At 42.2% G+C, this 24,955-nt stretch overlaps 1 protein-coding gene across 1 annotated transcript in view; it reads right to left on the reverse strand.

Moving 5' to 3' along the window:
- The window catches only part of ELAPOR2 (endosome-lysosome associated apoptosis and autophagy regulator family member 2), a 184,250-nt gene extending 161,784 nt beyond the window's left edge, over window positions 1–22,466 (reverse strand). Inside the window, exon 1 of the mRNA XM_078059201.1 lies at window positions 22,308–22,466. The gene's annotated coding sequence lies outside the window, so the exon portion shown is untranslated. The remainder of the gene's footprint in view (window positions 1–22,307) is intronic.
- Window positions 22,467–24,955: the final 2,489 nt, after the last annotated feature.

A 24,955-nucleotide genomic window follows, 5' to 3' on the forward strand; every position in this document is an offset into this window, starting at 1 on the left:
AAAGGCAGTTCACTGAAGTTGCGATTCAGCAAGTGCTCATTTTACATCAGGAAATCCACCTCCTGGCCCCAATTCTCTAAAGCAACACCTAATGTCCCCAAAATGACTAGGTTAACTGTGCCTAAATACCACCCGGAAGAACAATTTCAAATGTTATCAGAATAAAACTTCAGAAATGAGCCTATGAGAAAGTAAAGGTGTCAGGTCCCCTCCCCAAATCCATACGATTGAGTCCTAGTCCACAGTACCTCAGAATGTGACCTGATTTGGGGACATAAGCTCTACACAAGTAATCAAGTTAAAATGAGGTCATTAGGGTGGGTCCAATTCCAATATGGCTAGTATCCTAAAAAAAAAGCAAATTTGTACACAAAAACAGGCCTAGAGGCAAGATAGCCAGAGGAAAAAGATGGTCATCTCTAAGCCAAGGACAGAGGCCTGGAATAGAAGGACATCTTGATTTTGGACATCCAGCCTCCCAAACTCTGAGACCATAAACACCACCCAGTGTGTGGTACTTTGTTATGCGAGCCCTAGAAAACTAATGCAAAAAGACATCCCCAAACCAGAAAGGAGAAAACAGTCATGTGGTATAAACAAAATGGCTGAGCTTGATTTTTAAAAGTCTCAAATTAAGGGCGCCTGGGTGGCTCAGTTGGCTAAGCGACTGCCTTCGGCTCAGGTCATGATCCCAGAGTCCTGGGATCAAGTCCCACATCGGGCTCCCAGCTCAGCGGGGAGCCTGCTTCTCCCTCTGACCCTCTCCCCTCTCATGTGGTTTCTCTCTCTTTCTCTCAAATAAATAAATAAATAAAATATTAAAAAATAAATAAATAAAAGTCTCAAATTAAACAGGAGAGAAAAGTGTAGGTGTACCTCATCTCAAGAAATTCTTAAACAAGGTATTAAAAAAACAAATAAAACCAGAGCCATTAACTGTAGGACAAAATCTTGCATTTGGAAGAAGCCTTGAAGTACGGTTTGGCATTACTCTCCCCAAGTAACTATGTGCACTCCCCCTTGAGCCACTGACATTTCTCTCCCCCCCACCACCACTAGCAATGCTCCTCCCAAGAACTGCCTGTTCTCATGGAGTCTGCCTCCTTTTTTCTCATTCTCTCCTGAACCCACTCCCATCCCGTTTTTACCTCTACCCCTCAATCAGAATTGCTTTTGCCAAAATCACTGTTGACCCCCACCTCACAAAATCCAAACATCAATTCTCAGCCTTCCTCTTGCTCCAACAACAGCATTTGATTCAGTGCCTCACTGGCTTCTCCTTCAACACTTTCTTCATCTGGCCTCGGGGCCCCCGTTCTCCTTCACTGGCTCCCCTACCTTTCCTGACGTGCCCCAGCACTTGGTCCCCTTCTTTCTCTAGCTAAAGTCACTCCCTGGAGCGCCTGGGTGGCTCAGTCCATTGAGCATCTGACTCTCAATTTTGTTTCAGGTCATGATCTCAGGGTCGTGAGATCAAACTCCAAGTCGGGCTCTGCACTGGGCGAGGAGGAGCCTGCTTAAGATTCTCTCTCTCCCTCTCCCTCTGCCCCTCCCCACCCCTCTCTCTCTCTCTTAAAAAAATTTTTTTTAAATAAATAAAAAATAAAGTCACTCCCTGGGAGATGTTACTAAAAACTATCATCCCTTTAAAAATATATAAAAATAGGTTTTAATTCAAAACAGATACAGAATCCAATTGCTTCTTACCATTCCACCCCTAAAACCTTTATCTAAGCTGCCATAATGCCTCACCTAGATTATTGGACTAACCTAATTAATCTGTTTTCACCCATGTCCTATCATCTATTTCCATATAGCAGCTAGTTTGAACTTTTTACATATAAATCATATTATAACTGTACTCAAAACCCTCCAGGGCTCTCCTCTCATTCAGAGTAAAAGTCGAAGTCTTCAGGGGCACCTGGGTGGCTCAGTTGGTTAAGCGGCTGCCTTCGGCTCACTCAGGTCATGATCCTGGAGTCCCGGGATCGAGTCCCACATCAGGCTCCCTGCTCGGCGGGGAGTCTGCTTCTCCCTCTGACCCTCCTCCCTCTCATGCTCTCTGTCTCTCATTCTCTCTCTCTCAAATAAATAAAATCTTAAAAAAAAAAAAAGTCAAAGTCTTCAATGTGTCCTAAATGGCATGTGATCTGCCACACCCCACCTACCTGTAATCTCGGTGTTCACATCTCCTGTCACGTCCCCCTCACTCATCCCCCCCCAGCCCTGGTGGGTCACTCATCTTTGAACACGTCAAGTGTATGCTTATCTCAAGGCCTTTGCACTTGCTATTCCCTGTGCCTGGAAGCCCTGTCTCCAGGTGTCTGCATACCTTGATCCCCCCTCTTCATTCAGGCACTGCTCAAGGCTACAGCACCAAAAGCCCTTTCCTGACCTCTTAGAGACCAGACACCTCCTCTATCCCCTCACCTCCTTTATTTTTCTTCTTAGACGTATACCAACTGTCACGTGTTTGCATGATGTCCATATTCTACACTTCTACAAACTCCCTAAGAGCAGGAACTCTGTTTTTATCCACTGATCTGTTCCTGGTACCTAGCCCAGGGACAAACACAAAAAAGGGGGCTGAAGAAATATTTGGTGAAAGAATAAATAAACATCATGTAGCCTTGTCCTAGAGGAGGTGTTAAATAAATGGCACTTTGAAAAGTAACTGTAAGTGATTATAACCACCCATGGCTGTACACTGGAGGATGCTTCCCAGACCCTGTCCTCTGAGATCTCTAAAATGGAAATACATCACTGGTCTGTGATGCTAATCTGCAGCCAGTTTGAGAACCACTACATTAGACTATAAGCTCCTTAAAGGAAAGATTTTACTTCTTCATCTTGAAACCTCCAGCACAGCTGCTGGCAAAGTGATTAATAATGTTGATTAAATGAATAAATCTAGGAGAAATGGTCATTTAGTCTTTGCTTGTGTACTTCTATTGATGAAGAGCTCACTAGTTGATTATCGAGTCTTTCCCATTGCTATACATCATTATGTGTTACAGTTCCCCCGTAATCTGAAGAAAAACCTTCCTCACCATAACATCCACTCCGTGGTCCCAGGTCAGTAGTCTGAAATAACACCTTAAGTCCATCCTTTAAAGGTAGCTCTTATAGATCTAAAAGCAATTGGACGGAGCCCTTTGAACTGGCTTCTTCTCCAGGTAGAACAAATCAAAAAATCAAAGCAAATGTAGGAAGTAGTTAGGCCTCAGATTCGTTCCACCTGAGCAGGGGTATCTCAGCCACAACTAAGGGCACTTAATCCAGGTCTTGAATGATAATTAGAGATTTGCTACACCAGAGAGAGAGAGGAAATTTCCCATGTAGCCATGAGCTCCACATGGAAGGATGGAAGTGCATGAGAATCTCTGAAAATGGGGAATGATGGTTAGATGGTTAGAAAATGGGGCAGAATAAGTCAGAGGGTTGAAATGGAAGGGAGTAAAGAGCACAAAGAGAGCTAAAAATGGTCTCCTGAGACCACGTGATAAAGGACTTCATAGACCAAATTAAAATGATCTGTTTTATGACTGAGTGATGTGGAGCTTAGAGACAAGAAGGAAAAAGACGAATGACATCAAGTCTCTATTAACCAATCAGAAATGGAAGCAAGAAGAAAAACTAGTTTCAGTTACAGAGAAAGATAATAAATTTGGTTCGGGATGTATTTCATTTGAAGGGATCCATGACATCCTACTAGAGGTGTCTTCTAAGGAGCTGTAAATGTGTTTTTGGAACTTGATGGAGAATTAAGCATTGGAAGTTGGATTTAAGATTCATTTGAACAAAGGCTTATGTCAGCCAAGCAGTCAGATGAAAAATTCCAACAATGGTTCTCCATAGTGGAACTGTAGGGGATATTCATCTTTTTGACTTGTTCAAAATTGTTTATAATATACTCAAATCATGTACTCTCAAATGTATACTCAAATTGTGTATAGTAAGTACGTACTACTTCTATATACACGAAATTAAGAATAAAGGAAAATACGGCTAGGATTCAGAGAGGACATATATAAATGCAAAGAGAAGGTGACCAAAAGCAAAAACCCGGGGAAACCAACATTTACCAAAAAAGAAGAGTAGCTAGCTAAAGAAATAAGGATGTTAAGACTGAGTGATACAAGATTTCAATGTCTTAGAAAGCGAAGTGAGCAGACTGGAAACAGGACTAAATGCTGCAGAGAAATGGAGTGAGACGAAAAATAAAGAAACCACTAATAATTAGAGATGATCACTGACCATAACAAGAGGTTTAGGAAAATGATTGGGATAAAAGCCAGACTATAGTGAGTTGAAAAAAGAGTAGAAAAATAAAGAAATGAAGGTAAAGGAAGGTCAGAAAAAGAGTCATAACTGAAAAGGAGGTCGGGGTTAAGAACTGGTCTGCATGGGGGCGCCTGGGTGGCTCAGTCGTTAAGCGTCTGCCTTCGGCTCAGGTCATGATCCCGGGGTCCTGGGATCGAGCCCCACATCGGGCTCCCTGCTCGGCGGGAGGCCTGCTTCTCTCTCTCCCACTTACCCTGCTTGTGTTCTCTCTCTGGCTGTCTCTCCCTGTCAAATAAATAAATAAAATCTTAAAAAAAAAAAAAAAAAAAGAACTGGTCTGCATGTGTCTGTATCCAGCAGAGAATGCAGAACTCACTACAATCAAGTGGAATGAGTCACATCATTCTCCCTGTCCTGTCAAAGTCACCAGCTACTGCTACAGAAGAAATAAACCCAAATAGGACAGGTCAGCCAGTCTCACAATCCTGGTTCCTATTAGTACCTTTTGTTTCTCTGGAGGAAAAAAAAAGAAAAGAAAAGAAAAATATAAGGGTTCCCAAAGTTTGCCAAAGCACTACTAGTCTAAAAGCATTCTTACTTTGTTCCAAAGGCAGACGTGTTAGTCAACCAAATTCCTATCACCTCCCACCAAAAAAACAAAAATGCAATTAAAGCTAGCTATTTTGCTGGATTTTTCTTTTTAGAAATATAATTTCAACTAGTAAATGAAACTAATGAATACATTTAAGTGTCCTTCCAAATGAATACCAACATTACTCTCATATAGAGCATACACAAATGCTCATCACCGTGAACTAAAAAAGTCCTCATTTTAGCCTCTGAATGCTTGGTGGAAGGTCCGCCTTTGTCCCGTGCACTCTGCCAAACATTATTTGATAACAAAATGATCTATAGGCAGACAGGCAGGCAGGCAAATGGAAGTAATTCCAACAACAGGCCTATCTAACTGACTGAATGATTAGCTTTTCAAAAAAATCAAGACTTCTCTGAAATAGCACTAAATACTGAGTACAACAGAAAACTAAATTACCTCCCAGAATATCTCAGAACGCCAAGAGTCCTTTCGTGCCTACATTTACATTTTAGGCTGCTGCTGCTGAACTTTATAAACAACCTATTTGAAATGCTCGCTAATGAGTTCTTGATATTCATAGATTACATTACCATACTGGAGCTTAAGCATACCAAGTACCATGATTAGAACTATAGTATGTTAAAAATAGATAGGCATATGTGGTAGAGCCATACAATGGAATGCTACTCAGCAGTAAAAAGGAACAAAGGAACAAACTATTGAACACACCACAACGTGATCAATCTCAAAATCATTATGCTAAGTGGAGAGCCAGGCCAAAAAAAAAAGGGAGAGAGAGAGAGAGAAAGAGTGCCTGCCATTGGATTCTATTTATATGAAATTCTAGAAAATTCAAGTGAATCCACAGTGACAGAAAGCTGCTCAGGGGCTGCCTAGGGACAGGGTGGAGGATGGGGTGGATTACAAAGGGGAAGCAGGAAACCTTTGGGGGTATTAGAAATGGCTATCTTGATTATGGTAATGGTTTCATAAGTGTATACATATATCAAAACCAACCAAATTATATACTCCCTAGCTATGCAGTTCAATGTGCTTCGATTAATCTTCAATAAACTTTAAAAAAAAGGTTGAGGCAATTGTGTAGCCTTCCCATAAAACATCTGAATAACACTTTAAAACAGTATAATTTACATAAGAAGGAGTGGACTAATAAAACGATTGCTTTTAAATGGGCTATTAGGTGTCAAACACTTAGAACTATGCCTGGCCCCCCGGAACTGTGATGTAAGTCTTTAAAGAAAGAGGGACTAGAGAACAAAAACATTAAAATAGTTTCTGTAAAATGAGAGAACTATTGCCCATTGGTTTTAATTCTGAGTTGTCTTTGGTATAGAGTGTTTTTTCCAACCAAAGAGTTTGGCCTTTTACATCTGAAGTTTCACAGGCTTCTGCTTTAAGATGTCATCAGAACACCCCCTCAAACCCCCCGCCTCACTCCTGCTTAGCTCTTCTTCTCCATTCTCTATTCCTGCAACTGCACAGGTCAAGACAGGGACAGAACATGCCTGACGTCCAGGGCCCATCATGTGTGCTTACTATGGAAGAACCACAGACGGCTCTGCTTTTTTCCTTCTTAAAAAAATTCTTCTAAAAAATTTTTCCACACAAGAATCTAGTAGAGAGAGACTGAGGTCCCCCCTCAGTTGATCAGCATACCAGGGGAATAAAGTTTGCCAGACAAGAGAAACTGGACTAGGGACTCAGCACAGACACCGCATCCTCGAGAGAAGAGGACCAGTGGTCACGGCCATGTACGCACCTGTGTGGGGGTGAAGCACAGCAGGATAGAGAGCTCTTTTTGTTAAAACATGTGAAAAAATGTTCATCATCATTAGCCATCAGGGAAATTCAAATCAAAACCACATTGAGATACCACCTTACACCAGTTAGAATGGCAAAAATTGACAAGGTAAGAAACAACAAATGTTGGAGAGGTTGTGGAGAAAGGGGAACCCTCTTACACTGTTGCTGGGAATGCAAGTTGGTACAGCCACTTTGGAAAACAGTGTGGAGGTGCCTCAAAAAATTAAAAATAGAGCTACCCTATGACCCAGCAATTGCACTCCTGGGTATTTACCCCAAAGACACAGATGTAGTGAAAAGAAGGGCCATATGCACCCCAATGTTCATAGCAGCAATGTCCGCAATAGCCAAACTGTGGGAAGAGCCGAGATGCCCTTCAACAGATGAATGGATAAAGAAGCTGTGGTCCATATATACAATGGAATATTACTCAGCCATCAGAAAGGATGAATACCCAACTTTTACATCAACGTGGATGGGACTGGAGGAGATTATGCTAAGTGAAATAAGTGAAGCAGAGAAAGTCAATTATCATATGATTTCACTTATTTGTGAAGCATAAGGAATAGCATGGAGGACATTAGGAGAAGGAAGGGAAAAATGAAGGGGGAGAAATCGGAGGGAGAGATCAACCATGAGAGACTATGGACTCTGAGAAACAAACTGAGGGTTCTAGAGGGGAGGGGGGAGGGGGGATGGGTTAGCCTGGTGATGGGTATTAAGGAGGGCACGTACTGCATGGAGCACTGGGTGTTATACACAAACAATGAATCAGGGAACACCATCAAAAACTAATGATGTATTGTATGGTGACTAATATAACATAATAAAATAAATTAAATTAAAAAAAAAAAACAAAACATGTGCAACACTAACATCTACCCTGGAGCAGAGGATAGCGATCTAAAACACATACGGGAGTACTGCCTTGAGAAAAAGGAATCTAAAAATGACTGACTAAAGGCAAAAAACATTATCAAGAGGTGTTGGGTGCACTTAGTAAGATCCAGTACAAAGGCTGAGAGAAGTAGGTGTAGAGAGCGGTAAGTGTAGACCAGTTCTGTGTAGGCAGAGTGGGAGGCAGGGAAGTTCAGAGGAAAGCGAGGTCTCTGAGGACACAGGTGTCCCAGCCTTATGGCTCACTACCTTTGACATGTTTCTCAAGTTAGTCCTTGCCTTTGAGCTTCAGTTTCCTCAACTCTAAAGGCAGAGGGAGAGATAGCTGTGCGGATTACTGTGAATGTAAGTAAAGGGCTTCACACGTTTAACTACTCAGTAAGTGGAACCTGTTATTGAGAAAATCAAAGATAACTAACAAAATACCAGAATTAACAAGACCACTGTATAAGAGACTAGATATATAATTAATTTCCAAAAACCAATGGCTTTTCAACCTATCAGGGAAAACTCAATTAAAAGATGGCAGGGGAAAGCTGCCAGAAAAAATAGTAACAACAAATACTTAGGAATACAAAGTCAGTGCTCGTGAAAAGTACAGAATATTCCAAGCACCAAAGCAAACTAGGTCTTCAAATGCGAAGGTAAGTTTATAAAGATGACAAATTTTTCTAAATAACAAGAGATTTAACAGAATCCAAGAGAATATTCCAATGAGTTTTTTAAACTTCTCAAAATTATTCTGAAGTAGAACCTAAAGACTAAATGAAGTGAGAACAGCTAAGAAATCTTTGAAAGAAAAGCAACAAGTATCTTATAAAATATTATAAAACCCTGGGTGCAATCTTGGTTAAAAAAAAAAAATCAACAGTATAGAAAATAGCCTAAAAGAAATCAAAATATTTTTTAGTATGTCACATACTATATATGAAATAATAGATTAAGAAGAATATATATACCCACCCACACAATAGATGGTATAGAAAACAAATCAATGGAGAAAGGATGAATTATAGATTGTTCAAAATACTATTTGTGAAAACTGGTTATTCAGGAAATCAAGTCAGAGGCTTACCTTACATTAAGCACTGAATAAAATTCTAGAGGAGTCAAACTGAGGGGGTAAGTTCACAGCATATTGTTAAATGCAAAAAAAAAAAAAAAATTACCAAACTGTGCAGAATATTCCCATTTTGTAAACACACATGCATATTCATAATGAAATATATGCAAAGATGTCTGATATATGTGATAGAGACAGAGTAGCCTGATTGTTATAAGTGTGGGTCCTGGGGCAACAGCTGGGGCTCACAAGTAGTCATACAACCATGCTGGAAGTATTAGGACCAATCTCATTAGAGGTTGGAAGATGAATGAATAAACAAAAAGCCCTAAAACTGTACCTGACTATTGTTCTTTTTATTACTCCTATTACAAATGCTATGGTTTTAAGAGTAGTGTGTTTATTTGGCGGGATTATGAGTATTTTTATTGCCTCATTTTTCTAGAATGCACACATACTGCATTTAATTTTTAAAAGGTCAAATGTAAAAAAAGGAATCATAACAAAATTGAGCAAATAGTGTTAATATTTATCTGCTCTTTAGATAGGGAAGCGCTTCCGTAGCATACCAAGCTCAGACATGTTTAAGCATCTACTGTCATTTTGGCTCAAGTTACTTCCTAGTATGCATTATTGATATGCCTAACAATTACCAAATAGAAGTCAGCGTCAAACTTAAATTTCAAATGGCCAATTGTTTCCACTCTCAATTTTAGGATGTTAAACACCAAAGGCATTGTTTTGTGTTTACACTGTTGCAATCTTAGAATAAAGTGCTAAATATGACAGATTAGAATGAATGTGTCCTAGAACTAAAGCACCAAGGATAAAGATTTATCTTCTTGCCTGTTACAACAGGAATGTATGTAACCTTGAGCAATCATTGAACTGCCCCTTAAATCCACCATAGGAATATAGGCACAGTGCAGTAAACCAGAACTCATAGATGTGACCTAGGCCATCAGTCTGTCCAAAACAGGAACCCTACAAATTTCAAAGTACAAAGAAGCAGTTCATGACTGTACAGATATAAAACACCTTCTTGAAAAAAAAATTTTTTAAATAAAAAGAAATAAAATACCTTCTTGGATGAACTAAATTCTGCATTCTTCTGCCTACTACCCACCAATCCTAATTTCATCCTCTAAATGAGCATTATACGAATGCCTCTTACACATGACTGCACATAATGCATTTGAAGCTCACGATCATGATTCCTTTAAATCTCCTCAGAGCTAACCATCCTCAATCCCTTCGGTCAGTCCTCAAGTATTTGGACATACTTTATAAATACTTCATTTCCTAACTGGCATGTCAAGTCAACATGTCCCTATGTCAATACCCCTCTTCAAATATTACACTTTAGTTGAATCACTAACCTAAATTAAATGTCTACCTTCTATGAGTCAAGCACTGTGCTCATATTAATAGAGCCAAAGACGCATACCCCATCGTTGCTTTTAGCAGCCATGTGATAATCTGTTGTTTCAAAAGTACTTTTAAGCCAGACTTCCTCATCCTATGCTTGAACATCTACATTTCAGAACCAAAAAGAACAGTCTACATTTAACAATTATGTTTGCCCATTATTTTAGCCTTTCAAATCATCTTAAATCCCAATACTGCTTTCCAACTCATTAGGCATCTTTCCCAGCTTTCTGACTTTATGAAATTTGGTTAAGCCTTCCCAAAACCAAAACATCAATTAAATAGTGAAACAACAACAGCTCAGAGATTACATACTAACACCAAAGGTACAGGAGACCGCTCCATCCGTGGTTCTGCCATGTCCGAAAGCAGACAATCCCCCTCCTGATGTATAGTCCGAAGGTCAAAAGTAGCCTAATGCTACTTCATGCACCTCACTTCACCTGATCATGCAGGCATTTTATCCTCTCACATTATCACAAGAAGGAGGGCGAGTACAGTAAGATATTCGGAGAGACCACATTCACATAACTTTTGCTACAGTATATTGTTACAGTTGTTACGTTTTATTATTTTGTTGTTAATCTCTTACTGAGCCGAATTTTTAACTTAAACTTTGTCACAGGAGTGTATGTATAGGAAAAAACATAGTATATACAGGGTTCAGTACCATCCAGGATTTCAGGCATCCACTGGGCGTCTTGGAATGTATCCCTCGTGAAGGTGGGGGGACTAGAGCATTACGCTGAAGACCTTCCTCCCGATTAGCGTCAATTCCTTAAATGAATAACCTTAGGGTACTTTTATTCAAACAGTCAACAATCTGCTAGTTATACCCTCATTCAACATGTACTGCCGCTTCTTGCCCTCCACAGATCAACATTTCAAATGCCTTACTGGACCCAAGACATGCCACATCTCTCTCATTCTCTAGATCTGCCGGTCAGCTAACCCTCAGCCAGCTTCTGTGCAATCACTCTGCGGGCTGTGCCCTCTCAGGCTCATTCTCAATTACTTCTCACTCTGCTGGCCTTTTTTTTTTTTTTTTTAAGATTTATTTATTTATTTGAGAGAGAGTGGGGGAGGAGGAAGAGAGAGAGAGTCCCAAACAAACTCCCCGCTGAGTGCAGAGCCCGCCCGACCCTGAGATCATGACCTGAGCTGAAATCAAGAGTTGGATACTTAACCCACTGAGCCACCCAGGGCGCCCCTCCACCTGCTTTTTTAAATGCCGGTGTTTCCCTGTGCCCTCTCCTCAACACACTGCTCTTGCTGTGTGCTCAGGGCCCAGGTGACCTCATCCACACCGATGGCCTCAAGTTCCTCTCCCGTGCTCGTGGCTCAGTTGTTGTCTCTCTGTAGCTCTCAGACATGCAGCTGTCTCCAGGAGAGCACTATTTGGATATCTCTGGGGCACTTTAAACTCAGGATGCCAATAATGAACTCATTCTCTTTCTTCCAGCACCCGGCCTCCTCCTCCTCGTGAGCGTTCAATCTCAATGAAAGGCTGATGATCCACCCAGTAGCCCAAGGCAGAAAACCTAGCAGTCACCAGGGACTGCAATGTATCATCCAGCACCACCCTCCCCGTCCACTCAGTCAGTTGCTTAGCTCTTTTTTTTCTCCCCCTGGGAGAGGCACCAGTCCCCTAACTGATCTTCTGGCCTCCATTAAGATCCCTCTTTTATCATCCTCCATTCACCAACAGCATAATCCTTCCCATCTGATGTCAGTGGCTCCCCATAGCTTTCCTGCCTTCCTCACAGCCTCCTCATCTCTTGCCACTCCTACCCATGTGCCTTCACTCTAGCCCTGGAAATGCTCATAGGAGTTCATTCCTCCGGGGCCGTTACACAGCCCGTTTGCTTTGACTAAGATGCGCTGGCCTCTGTGCGTCCCAGAACGCATTCCTGGAAATCTTTCAAAGCTCAGCTCAAACAGACTTTCTCTGAGGCCAGGGCTCCTTAATCTGATTTAGTTGCCCCTTCTCTGTGCTTCTGTTTAACCCTGCACATGACGCCCGCACAGCACTTAGCCCATCTGTAGTGTAATCATAGACTGAGGTAGTATTAGTTTTCCTGTGAAAGAGACGATACGAACTCATTAAATACTAGATGAACAGACAAACATGTGAATGGCCACTGAAAACGAGTAACAGAGAATGAAGTAGGGCAGTCTTGAAATTTCAAAAACAGAATCTCAGAGCAAAAGACTGTCAATCCAAGCCCAAGAATTCTTAGTCACTTTGCAGTTGTTTCAGTACTTTTGTCAGCCAAACACATGACAGACTTCATTTACTGTAGGAATTTAATAAGGTACTATGTGCCAAGCATCAGTCTTTTTTTTTTTTTAATTAAATGTATTCCTATTTGATTATGTTAAGGGAAGTAATTCCATATTCATTTTTATGGTGTAAATAATTATTGGCTTTCTCTGGGTATTATCTCAAAACATGTAGACAGGGGGGATAAAATCAAGGGAAAAATATTTTCAATGTATCTTGAATGTTATCCTTACTACAATGAAAAGCTCATATATGTAAGAAAAATATTAAGTGAAAACACCCGAACAGAAAATTCCCCAAAAAGTGAAATATAAAAAGCTAAGTGATATGAAAAATACTGACCCTCAGTAGCGATTAAAGAAATGTAAATTGAGTCAGTGAGACAGCATTTTCCACCATCAAGTTAGTAACAATAACAATTTTCACTGTTGGCCAGGATATAGTTCATGTCCTTCCACCTAAGATTTCTACTGCAAGTAATCTAGCTTCAGTAATAAGAAATTCAGACATGGTTTATGTAATTATAACATTTTTAAATTACAATTAAAAACCTCAGTGCCCAAAATTAAATTTACTCATTCATTCAACAAATATTTATTAAGCATTTACTGTGTCAAGCACTGTTTGAGGTGCCAGGGGAAAAGTAGCCTATTTTGAAATAGAGAAAGAAAAAGGGAGGGAGGGAGGAAGGAAGATATTGGCCTGTCTTTATGGAGCTTGCAATTTATTGAGGGGGAGTCATAAAAACAAAACAAATAACTAGAATATATACATTACATAATGGATGCTAAAAAGTGCTACGGAGAAAACTAAAAGCAGGAAATGAGGATGGAAAGGAGGAGGGTGCTATTTGCAAGAGGTGCCCAGAGAAGGCCTCACTGAGAAAATGACAGCTGAGCGGAAACCAGAAGCACATGAGGGAGAAAGCCAAACAAACACCTGAGTGAAGGAAGGTCCAAGCAGAGCAAAGAGGCAGCTTCTGAGAAAGGAACTCACACAACATATGCCACAAAGAGCAAGGAGACTGGGGAGGCTGAAGCTGAACGAAGAATGGAGAGAGTAGTAGTAAGAGACAGGCTTTCTTAAGCCTCATCAGAGGCTAACTGGAGGCTGGATGGTACTGGGTCCTGGAAGCCACCATCAGAGCTTGGGCTGGGACTGAAGCCTTTACGAGATCTCTGAGCAGCAGCAGGACACTGTTTTGGACTTAGGTTTTAGGAGATCTCCTACTGCTCTGTTGAGAACATCTCCTTTAGGAGATGTAGATGGGAAGTTATAACCCAGGCAAGAGAAGACCGTGGTGTGGCCCAGAAGGTGAAAATTTCTGGCACTGTCTTGAAGCAGAGACAAGAGGGTTGCTGACAGACTGGAACAGGACGTGGGAGAAAAAGAAGTCTGTGGAGACTCCAGAGTTTTATAGGCCCGAGCAAAGGAAGGGAGGAATTGTCATTAAAGGAAATGGGAAAGGGGTAAGTTTGGGACAATGTCAGGAGCTGAGCTTCAGACGTGTCAGGTTTGAGGTAACTCTCCATGTGGAGACACAGAGGCTGTGCTTGCTGGGAATCCAGGGCAAGCTCCACGCCAGAGATGTCGACCTGAGAGCTGTCCACATGTAGACGGGATTTAAAGCCGAGAAACTGGATAAAATCACCAAGAGTGGGAGGATGACAAAAAAGATAGGTGGACCAAGGAGGAAGGGCAGGGAAGCCCCAATGTAAAGAAGTCAGATGAGACAGAACCAGGAACTGAGAAGAATCACAGTGAAGAGAAAAGCCAAGGGAGTGAGGTGCACCAGAAGCCAAGAACAAGTTTCATCAGTGACAAGAGCAATCAAGTCCAGGGCCTCTAACCAGGCAGGTAAAGAGGAGGAATAAGGGCTGGATTTAGTGAAGAAGAGGTCACTGTTGACCTTGAAGAGAGCATTTTCAGTGAAATGGTGAAGTAAATGACTCATAAGTGAACAGTGGCAGACATTCAAATGATGCACTATTTTGCAATATATCACATATTAAAATATTTTATAACTATTATGGAAATACTTACAAAGAAGTGTCAGTGTCATTGGGAAATGGTTACAACAAGAGAGGAAAAGATATACTCTGGGCTCACTTGTGGTTTTAAAAAAGAAAATGGGTAAGTAGAAAATGAGCTAAGACATTATTAATTCCAGATATCCCCAAGAGGAAGACCAGAGCTGACTTTTTTAATACTTACTTTTATTTTCTAAAATTTTCACTATGCACAACTCACATAATTAGGAAAAAATACTCCTACAAAATACTTTCATAAGTAAACAAATTTCCTTTCCACTTCCCAGCCCTTTCACACTTCAATCCATACTCTCAGAAACACTGTTCTTAACTTAGACAAGCATAGTAACTACTTCCTGGCACTGCATTAAAATTTACAAAGCATCTTCAAATGCATTAGATTCTCCCAGTAACTCTAATGTGGATAAGGCACGAGTTACTGTCTCCATTTTCAGACAAAGAAAGATACAAAGAGGTTGATTTGCACAAGGTCATGTAACACAGTGGCAGAGCCCAGATGCGAATAAATTCTTTGATCACCTTTGATACTTCGTCTACTATAACAAGAAGACACTTTGCAGTTGGAGTAAAATATACACAACAATCTCCTCCCCATAACTAGCAAACATTGGCAAACATTTACCAAGAAGGCTGACCATACTTTCTTAATATTACCATGTTTTTCTCTTCCAATGTCTATTTCAGGGAGAAACACTCATTAATTTCCATGAGTGGATGCTTCTTTCTTCCCTCAGGCCTTAGGCTCCTAGAGAGGGATGACGATGTCCTCTGCATCCTGCATTATTAGCTGAATCCTGCCTAGTACCTGGTGTATAGAAGATAACAGAGAAATGCTTGCTGATACACTTCATGGTAATGGGAGGAGCTCGGGCTCCATTTAATGTGATTATTGTAGGAGTTTCTAAGATGCCCTGCAGAAACAGCAAGTCAGCTTGAGTTACAGCTGAAGGAGCTTTAACAATGAAACAGGTCCCTGGGTTTCAGGCAACTAAACTGTATTCCTCACCTTATGCCTAGGGCAGTGGTTCTCCTACTTCAGGGTGCAACATAATCCCCTGGGGAGATGGTTGTAACACAGACTGCTGTGCAAAGCCCAAGAACCTGCATTTCTAACAAGTTCCCAGGTACTGTTTTTTTTTTTTCTAAGATTCTTTTTTACTTATTTGACAGAAAGAGAGAGGGAGCAAGCAAGCACAAGCAGGGGGAGTGGCAGAGGGAGAGGGAGAAGCAGGGAGCCTGATGCAGGGCTTGATCCCAGGACCCTGGGATCATGACCTGAGCCAAAGGCAGATGCTTAACCGACTGAGCCACCCAGATACCTGTTCCCAGGTAATGTTAACACTGCTAGTCCTAGGATCACACTTTGAGAACCACTGACCTAGAGAAAAAAACTTTAAAAGATTTGAATAAGCAATAAATAGTATCCTGAACTCCAGACCTATAAACTGAGTTGAGAGTAAACTTCAATATGTTCTGATCACTGAGTTTTTATTGCAGAGTCTTAAATCTGGTATAACTGAGAGAAGATGTCAATTAAGATTAAATGTACTATAAAGATTTCTTTTTATAATGGAAAAAGTGGAGGCCACCCACACTACTTTATTTTCAAGGCAGTGATTAGGGCTGCCAGAAAAGAGGACCTACATCCTACTTATCTTTAAAACCCCTAAATTGTCTTAAACATAAAGATATCTAATCACTGTTCGCTGAGTAAGATGATGAAATCCTCCACTCAATGAGCATGTACTTGGAGGGAGAAGGAGAGGGTGTTCAGAGCCTCTAGTAAAGCATATGGACCTTTACAGGACTTAGAAAATGGTACCCCTTTGGACCTATAAATTGGGAGAAGGTACTCCTTCCTGCAGATGGATATAGACCTGTGCCAGGATAGCTGGCTGGCCACACACACACTGGATGGATTCTAGCTTTTAACTGCTCCCACTGCTGGGTGCCCTTCTACAGTGCACAACTCACCCATCCTTACATGGCAGTCCTGCGTGTGCAAAACATTTGTAGAATGGCATACGCATGCCCGAGAGTAAACAATAGGCTGTGACTAGAATTCTGAGAAAAGATCCTTTGTCTTTAGCAGTTAAAGGCTTGAGGGGTTAAAGGAGGATACAGAAACTGATCCCGGCCAGGAGGCTTCCTTTGTCTGAGATGTTATCACCACCAAGCACAACCTTCATCCAACAAACTCCTACGTATCCTTTAGGTCTTAGCTTAACCGTCTTTTCCTTGGGAATCCCCCCAACCACAGACTAGAATGGCCATATACTCCCACTGCACACAGCGATTTTCCATCATACCACTATGGCAAACATGCTTAGATGGTGGGTGGCGTTTTGATTCTGCCCCCATGAGATTAGAAAGCTCAATGTGGGCACAGCCATATGTTTTGTTCATTGTTCTACCGCTAGTGCCTGGTACTTAAGTACACAATAAATATGGGTTTAGTACTGAAATAGTACACATAACTTAGATTACGAAATGTAAAAAGGGACAAGAATTATCCATGGTTCCTTCAAGGAGAAGGAAAAGGCAACCAAAATTTGACTGATGTTTTCTGACAATAAGGAATTATTATAAAATCCAAGACACTTCCGAAGAATACACTATGATAGGAAAATGTGCCACTCCATACTATGCTCTGCTATTTCCATCCCTTGTGCTAAAATATGACACTTCACAGAACTGTCAACTCTTAGTTTTACATTGTAAATATTGATGGTGTGAATACTTGTTCACATTTGCCTAAAACATGAGAAACGGTTCTGAGCTTAAGAACTTGAAATGGAAAATCACCTCCACAAGCCTCACAGGCAAGATTAATTATCTTAACTGCTTGAAAACAAAGGCTGAGTCCTAACCCCTTTCAAAACAGTGTGACTTTAGAATCTCTGACACCCTCGCCCACAGCCCATGACCTTCAGAGACGGTCTGCTGAAAGGATATTTCTCAACCATTGTCCTCCAAATCTGAAACAGAAGATACGGCCATTTGCAACTCTTCTGATGTCCGTGGACTTGAAAGACCCAATCTCTTACCCTATCTACAAAGGCTATATAATAAAATTCTCCTCTATCACCTCCCTTCCTCCCCCCCCCCCCCCCCCGCCACCGCCCCACCTCACCTCCCAGTTAATACTCAAGCCATCCCCACCATTCCAGAGAAACCACTCTGCCATTGAGTACCAGCAACCCAATGGTCAGATTCAATCTTCTCTTTTCGGTCCTCATCTTATTCGAGTTTCTTTGGCCAAATGACACCACAACCACCCTTGTCTTTCCTTCAAAGGCTTTTCTCACCTTCCTCACACTCTGTACTGTCCATTTCCCTTACTCTTGCATTACTTACATGTCTCCTTTGTGGACATCTCCATTTCTGCTACCTTAATGTTGGTAAAACCCGTCTTACCTTTTGTCCTCTCTATTCCCACTCCCTGGGTGACTGCATCCAATAAAGCAGTTCCAACCACGCCTTTCATTCAAGTGATTCCCATATCAGCACATACCAGGCCCCTGAGCAACACAGCCTGATACCCAACTCTCTACTGACCAACTCTACTTAGAGTCAACCTCTCCAGAACCAAGCTCCTCATCTTCTCTTTCTCACAGAGGTCAGATGCACCATCTTCTCTTCAATCCAAGATCTTTCATTCCCTTACCCTCCACACTCACTTCCTGGCAATTCGACCTTCTGACAGCATGCCCTCTTTGCCATCTTCATTGCTGCTCCTTAACTGAGGTCCGTCATCCTTTACCTGGACTACTGCAATTGCTCCTAGCAGGTCTCACCTCTTTCTGTTTCCGCCCCCACTAATATGGATTCCTTATTGTTGCCAAACTGAAGCATATTGTGTTGCTCCTGATGTTTACATCTTTCTGTTTCTCCCCATCATCTACCAAATGAAAACCAGCTTCTTAGCATGACACACGGCCCCTAGGATCAACCTTCTTCTGTTTGCCCGTCAGCCTCATCTCTCATTAAGCTCTCCACAGCAGGCCGTATCCCAGCGACAATCTATTATAACACAATGCAGTTGTCTTTCTGCCCTTTCTCAATCTGCGTTCTACACTGGAAATGTCCTCCTGGCCCACACGCACATCTGACCTTTGTCTGCTTGGCAAATTTCTCCTCCTTTTTCCAGTCCCACTCACTTCCTTGATAGGGCCTTTTCTGACTTTCCCACTGCATGTGACCTCCCCTTTCTTCTCTCATGGTCCCAAATCACTTCATTGCAATTGTTTACATTTCTGTCTCATCCTTACCCCATTAAATTTTATTTTTTTAATTTGTAATTTCACATCATCTGACATGCCACCCGGCACCTAGTATAAGCTCAATAAATGCCTGTGGAATAAAAACTGTTGGCACAAGGGCATCATTCTCAAGATTCAAAGACTGGTAGAAAATCATATTATGCAGGATTTTAGAGGAATGAACTAAGAATCAAGGTCCAAATTTAAATAATGCATACATAATCCACTTAGTTCTGTTCTTTTTACTCTCATGCACTCTATCTTCTAATACCTTACTCCACCTCTGAATCATCTGTTGGCCTTTATCATTTTTTTTCCTCTGGCAGTCCCATTAAGTCTTATTATTCAATGAGTCAAAAATTCCAGTCCAATTCCATTATTGGATAAGTCTATCCTCTGAGCCTCTGAAATCTCCCCGTAGACCCTTCCTGAACTACCAGGATCCAGGCCTACTAATCCAGCAATAATCAACTCTCACATTTACATAGATTGTTTTCCTTTAATGTATATGAATCTCATCCTCACAACAGAAATAGGTAGTTTTTATTACTGTCATTTGACAAGCAAAAAACTGGTGCCAAGAAACCCAGAGGATACTTATCCTTCCTATGTTTCCCCATGCATAAGCCTGAGAAATTAATTCTGCACTTTCTGACGTCTAGTCTTCATATTTTTTTTTTCTTCAACACCATTTACCAAAGTCACATCCTCCTGTCCTTCCTCTCGGACACACTGACTTTACTTTTTATGTCTCCCAAACTATAGCCTTCCTGTTTGTGCTTGTGCTTCTACCCTGCTGATCTGATCACCAGCTGAGCTTTCATTCCAAAGTAATCATTTTTCTCCCCTTTTCAGCTCCATAATCCAATGACTTGACAAAGGAAGCCGTACTTCATGAGTTTCACCCCAGAGTCTCATTCTCTGCAAAAATCTAAGTGAAACTTTACCCATAACCCAATTGTCTTTTTGAAGGGTTTTTTCTGAACTTCAGCAATTATAACTTGATTACCCCCAGACCAATATTCTGTGCCTCTTTTTCCTTCTCTAGCTTTCTTCTAAGGAGCAAGCAAGGAAAATGAAAGTCTACATAATGTAATCATGTCTACTTTTATAAAAATACTGGTCAAGGAAGGTGAAACTCAAACTACTGGGGGGAAATGAGGTTTAGAATCACAGACTTTTCCATCCTTTTCAACATTCTCTCATATCATTAAAAGCTGGCCTTAGTTTCTAGCCTCTGACCCTCATTGTACCCTCTCACTCTGCTCCCCAAGCACATAGCTGTATTCTGGTGTGCGGCATTCACCTCCTTTTCTATTACTCAATAGTGGAAAGGGATAAACAGGTAAGAGTGAACACACAAAATAGTTATTTTATTTCTTTGTCCATAGGAGTTGGACTACAATTCCACAGCTCCACCTCAGAGGACGCCTCCTCCCTACCTCCCAGCACAAACAGACCCTTACCCTCAGAGCCTGGAAAACACCTGCTCTTCTCCCTTCCCTCTCAAAAACAGTGTCAGAGAGAAACAATGATCAATTCTAGAAAACTGTCTCAGCTAGTTAGACCAGATGCCCAGGAGCGGATTCAGCCCCTGTGAGACTTCTTGGCCTCTCCTATTTCCAAAAGAACCTCTAACTTTCAGTCAGTCATCTTACAAATGTTGTCAGTCATCAGGAAGAATATCAATGCATCCATCCATCACCATTTCTAAAAACACAACCAGCCACAGGCAAGCTCAATATAATCCCTCTATATGAGTCACGTATTCCCACTTTTGGGGGGGGAGGAAATTCAAAGGAGACCTCAAGGAACTGAGTCACATGCAATTTCTAAAGTCAGTGCAACAGAGAGCTGGGATTAATTGAAGAGAGTCTTTCTGAACTTTCTGTCATCTTCCTGCCTCTCATTTCACTATTTCTTTGTTAGGCTGCAGGCTCTTACTCTGTTCTTTCTAGGTGTACATCCATGGTGCATGTGATCATCCAAATGATCAGTCTAGTTGTAGTGACCACATCAGTCCACTGGCCCCAAATTTCACCCTGACATTTCAAGTAGATTCTTCATTACTAAGAATTAGTGTTAAAAAGGCTTAAGACATTTCACTTCAGAAAAAGAAGTATGTTGTGCATACGGAGGCTGGGGGCTGGAGGCAAGGCATTAGGTTTGTCCTGTTACAACAGTTGATGTCCAAGAAGCAGCTTTCTGTGGAAATCTGGAAGAACGGATCATTCCCAGGTGATAGGTAAAGCTGGAGAACACAGATTAAACTACTAATTATATTGATAAACTCTGAAGTTAAACACAGCTGTTTCTTGAGAGCTTGCCCTGATTTCCCCAATTGCAACACTCTCATGTGCTCCCACATATGCCTTTGATCTGTTTCTCTCTCATTTCAGTCTGTCCTGGGACTTGTACTATGAGAGAGGAAGATGAAAATCCAAGGATGATGGACGATGTCCAGAGCGCCCATACTCTATAATTTAAGTCTGGGTAAAATTCAAAAGTTACAGCATCACACACAAAGGAACAGGGCCTGGCCTTTCTTCTCAGAGGGGCTATTGGCTAACCTATTTTTGCTACAAAAATTAAAATGACCCATCACCCTGATTCCTAGCCATCTTCCTAAAAACAGTATCCACTCCCCATATCCTGCTGAACACAATCACTCAAAGTAGGTCAGAAATGTTGCTTCCTTCCCCTCATTGATTTTCATTAAGAGGATGCACTTTCTGGAACACCAAAAGGAAAGACAAACACCCACTACAAGTGCCAATGACACCCCCTGTAAATTAAGTCCAGTTCCCCTAAAAGCAGGAGAAAATCTCATCACCCATAATTTCTTCTTTTTGGCCATAAGTCAACAATAATCACTAAGTACAAAATAAACAGTGGCGATGCTTCAGCCAGATGAAGACCTCCCAAAAGGAGCATATTCACTCTGTCTTTTCTAATTTTCTAGATCACCAACCCGCCTCTTCCCTAAGTACACACTCTTTTATTCTCCCTAATTCACATCCGTATTTTGCCAGAAGGATGCCAAGTGTTACCACACACTGGCTTAGCAAGTCCCCAGGGCCTTATCAGGAAGCTGAGTGCGGGCGAGTGGGAAGAAGGGGTTTGTAGAGACCCCTACAGGGTCTAGGGGAAGAGAAGGGGGTGGAGAAACGGGGAGGAGGGACATGGGGGGGGCGGGAAGCGGGAAACCTCCTGTGGCACTATCTGGCTCTCTAGAAGAGCTGTGAAGAGATGGGTCTCCACATCCAGCAGCGGGGCTTCCCCAGTCTCCCCGCCATCCCACTTGCTGAAACCTCTGCCAAGGCCCAAGTCCTCGAGCCTGGCACTCAGAAGAGGGCGCCGCAAAGTCCTTCAGAGCCCTCAAAACAGGAGCGCGAACAGAAAAGCATCCCCCAAAAGACAGCAAAGCCACACACCCTCTCTCGGCCAGCCTCCCGGGGCGGGCAACTTCATCCCTGCAACACACGGAAGCCCCGGTCCTCCAAGGAAGGCAAGAGGCGACGGCAGGGAGGGACAAACGGGCACCCACCTCGCCCCTCACCTCCCGCTCCCTCCTCCCCCTCCCCCGCAAACTCCAGGTAAAGGACCAGGTGCGGCTCACCTCCAGGCAAGGAGGAAGCGGGCGGCCGGAGGAGGAGGAGGAGGAGGGCAGGTCCCCAGCCCAGGCCGCCCGGCAGCCGGCGAGCGCCCAGCAGCAAATCCAGGCGGGGCTCCAGGGCGGCGAGAGCCCGCAGAGGGGAGCCCCCGCCCGCCGCCCCCGGCCCCTCCCCCGCGCCGGCCCCGGGACGAGGAGCCGCATCTCCGTCCCGCTGCGGTCGGCCGGCCGGCAGCAAGGCAGCCTCCCCGGGCGGGGCGCGCTCGGCTCGCCGCTCGCTCGCTCGCCCCCTGCCCGTCCGCCCGCTGACAGCTCGGCTGCGCTCAGGGCCGGGCAGCCGGCGCCGGTGCTCCCGTCACGCCGGAGGGAGGGACCGCGGGGCGCGGGCGCGGCGCGGGGGCGGGACGCGGGGCGGGGACGCGGGAGCCCCGGCGCAGGTGGCGCGGGCGGGGGCTAGGGCCCGGCCCAGCCGGTCCGGAGAGGCTGCGCCGCCGCGGGGCCCGAGCGTCGCCGAGCCGCGGAGGGCGAGAGACGCCGCGGTCCCCCGTGGTATCCCCGTCCCCGTGGCCGGCCAGGAGGGCCGCTCCAGGCGTGAAGCCAGAGTAAAACCCAGGACATCGGGATATTGTTTATCCGGCGGCGGGTCTTTAAAATCTCCCTACTTCCCGCATCCCACACCAACACTCACCGACGCGCCCTAGGAACGGCCCTTGGTGAGGATCCAAGCTAGCTAGCGTCAGATCGAATTTTGGGGTGATCCTCGGATCTGCCTAAAATGGCAGGGAGGAAAGGGGAATGAAATATCGATGCAGTTGGTGACTCAGTTTCCTCACCTCTTTAACGAAAATAGTGACAATACCTACCCTATAGGGTTGTTATGAGGGTTAAATTAATTGATGCACACAAAGCACCTAGGGGAGTGCCTGGCAAGCGGTAGATGCGATAGGTGTTGGTAGTAGTAGTAACCACAAGTACTGCTACTATTGGTGTCATTTCATGGGGGAAAACGTGTAACCTTGGGCAAGAAAGCCCTTTTGTTTCTGGAGGAAGCAGATTTTCTATATGTACAATTTACTGGGGTAGTCTTCATATTTTCTTTCATTGCAAATGTACTGAACTGGGTAGTTGGCACCAACTGTGAACAAAATGGGCACAATGCCTTCCTCAGTTGTGGGGATCTCAAAGGTCCCTTCTTGCTCTATAATTCTGTGATTATGTGAATTCTCCTGTTTTTCAAAAGAAGTACTCAAGTTTCTGATAAGAGAAATGTTCCTGGCTGACTCATAAATTGACCTGAATTTATCTGTGTCTCTATCTTCAGTATTTTTTAATAAACATTTCCACATGGACTGTGAAAGTTTCTCTCTCTCTCTCTCTCTCTCTCGTTCTGATTATTATAATAATGTATGTTTATTGTAAAAATGTGGGAAAATACTTAAAAGTATCAGGAAGAATGTAAAAATTACTAGGGATCCCACCATTGAGACATGACACCATTCATGGTATTAGCATCTTGAAGAATTTTCTTCATGGTCTTTTAACTGCCTGTGTACTATACAACTAGAATTATAATTTGTAACCTGCTTCTCTTTTTTCCTTAACAACATGAATATTTTCTCAAGTCAATGAAGTCTCTGACAACACAGCTTTAATAATTGTCTAATAACATCTACACTCTGGAGATACATAATTTACTATCGGATATTAGGCATTGTTTCTCAAATATTTGATGTTATAAATAATTCTGGAATGATTGCCTTTGGTATATAATCTGTTCACGCTTCTACTTTTAATTTTTTGTGATTTTCTAGAATTGAAATCATTGGGTCGCACTGTATGTGTATTTTTGGTTTTTGATGAATAGTGCACAAATTCCGTCCAACAATTTTATGTCAATTGTTTCCAGCTGTTTGAGTATTTATTAAACATCATTCTAGATTTAATAATACTTTAGATATTTACCATTTTGGCAATAGATAAAAATGCTATCGTATTAGTATGTTTAAATGTATTTTTACAATTTGTGACGTTGAATAATTTTTCATATATGTTTACTGATTATATATTTCCTTCTCTTGTCAGTGTATATGAATTTTCCACTGGCACTCCGGCTATTTTTCTATTAAAATTCCATCTTTTTTTATTAGTTTGTAAGCAACCTTTTAAGTTTTGTGTGCTACACATTGTTTACTGTATTTGTCACAAAAACATTTCTGAGTTTGTCGTCTTTTAATTTTGTTTCAGGTGGCCTTTTTTGCAAAAAGACTGTCATTTTTATGTACTCAAGTATAACATTTCCTTTTGTGATTTCTTCCTTTGTTTTATCCTTAGAGACACCTGTGCTTCTACAGATCCTATAAATGCCTATAGTTTCTTATTTAGTTATTGTTTTCTTTTTATATATTTTTTATTCTTTAATGCATCCAAAATGTATGAGTCAGATTATATTATTTTTTCATCTGAGCAAGACTTAACAACATGGCTAATGGACAGTTTCTTTCCTTGTAAAAATAAGGATTGTCCTACTCAATGCACATAGGTTAAATGACAATTACAGATTTTCCCAAGTGAGACCTCTTGTCGTTGTCAATAAATAACTTTTTCACTAACAACGAAGTCGCAGAACAAGACATTTAAAAAATAATACCATTTAT

This window comes from Halichoerus grypus, chromosome 12, assembly GCF_964656455.1.
Source record: "Halichoerus grypus chromosome 12, mHalGry1.hap1.1, whole genome shotgun sequence".
Classification (NCBI taxonomy): domain Eukaryota; kingdom Metazoa; phylum Chordata; class Mammalia; order Carnivora; family Phocidae; genus Halichoerus; species Halichoerus grypus.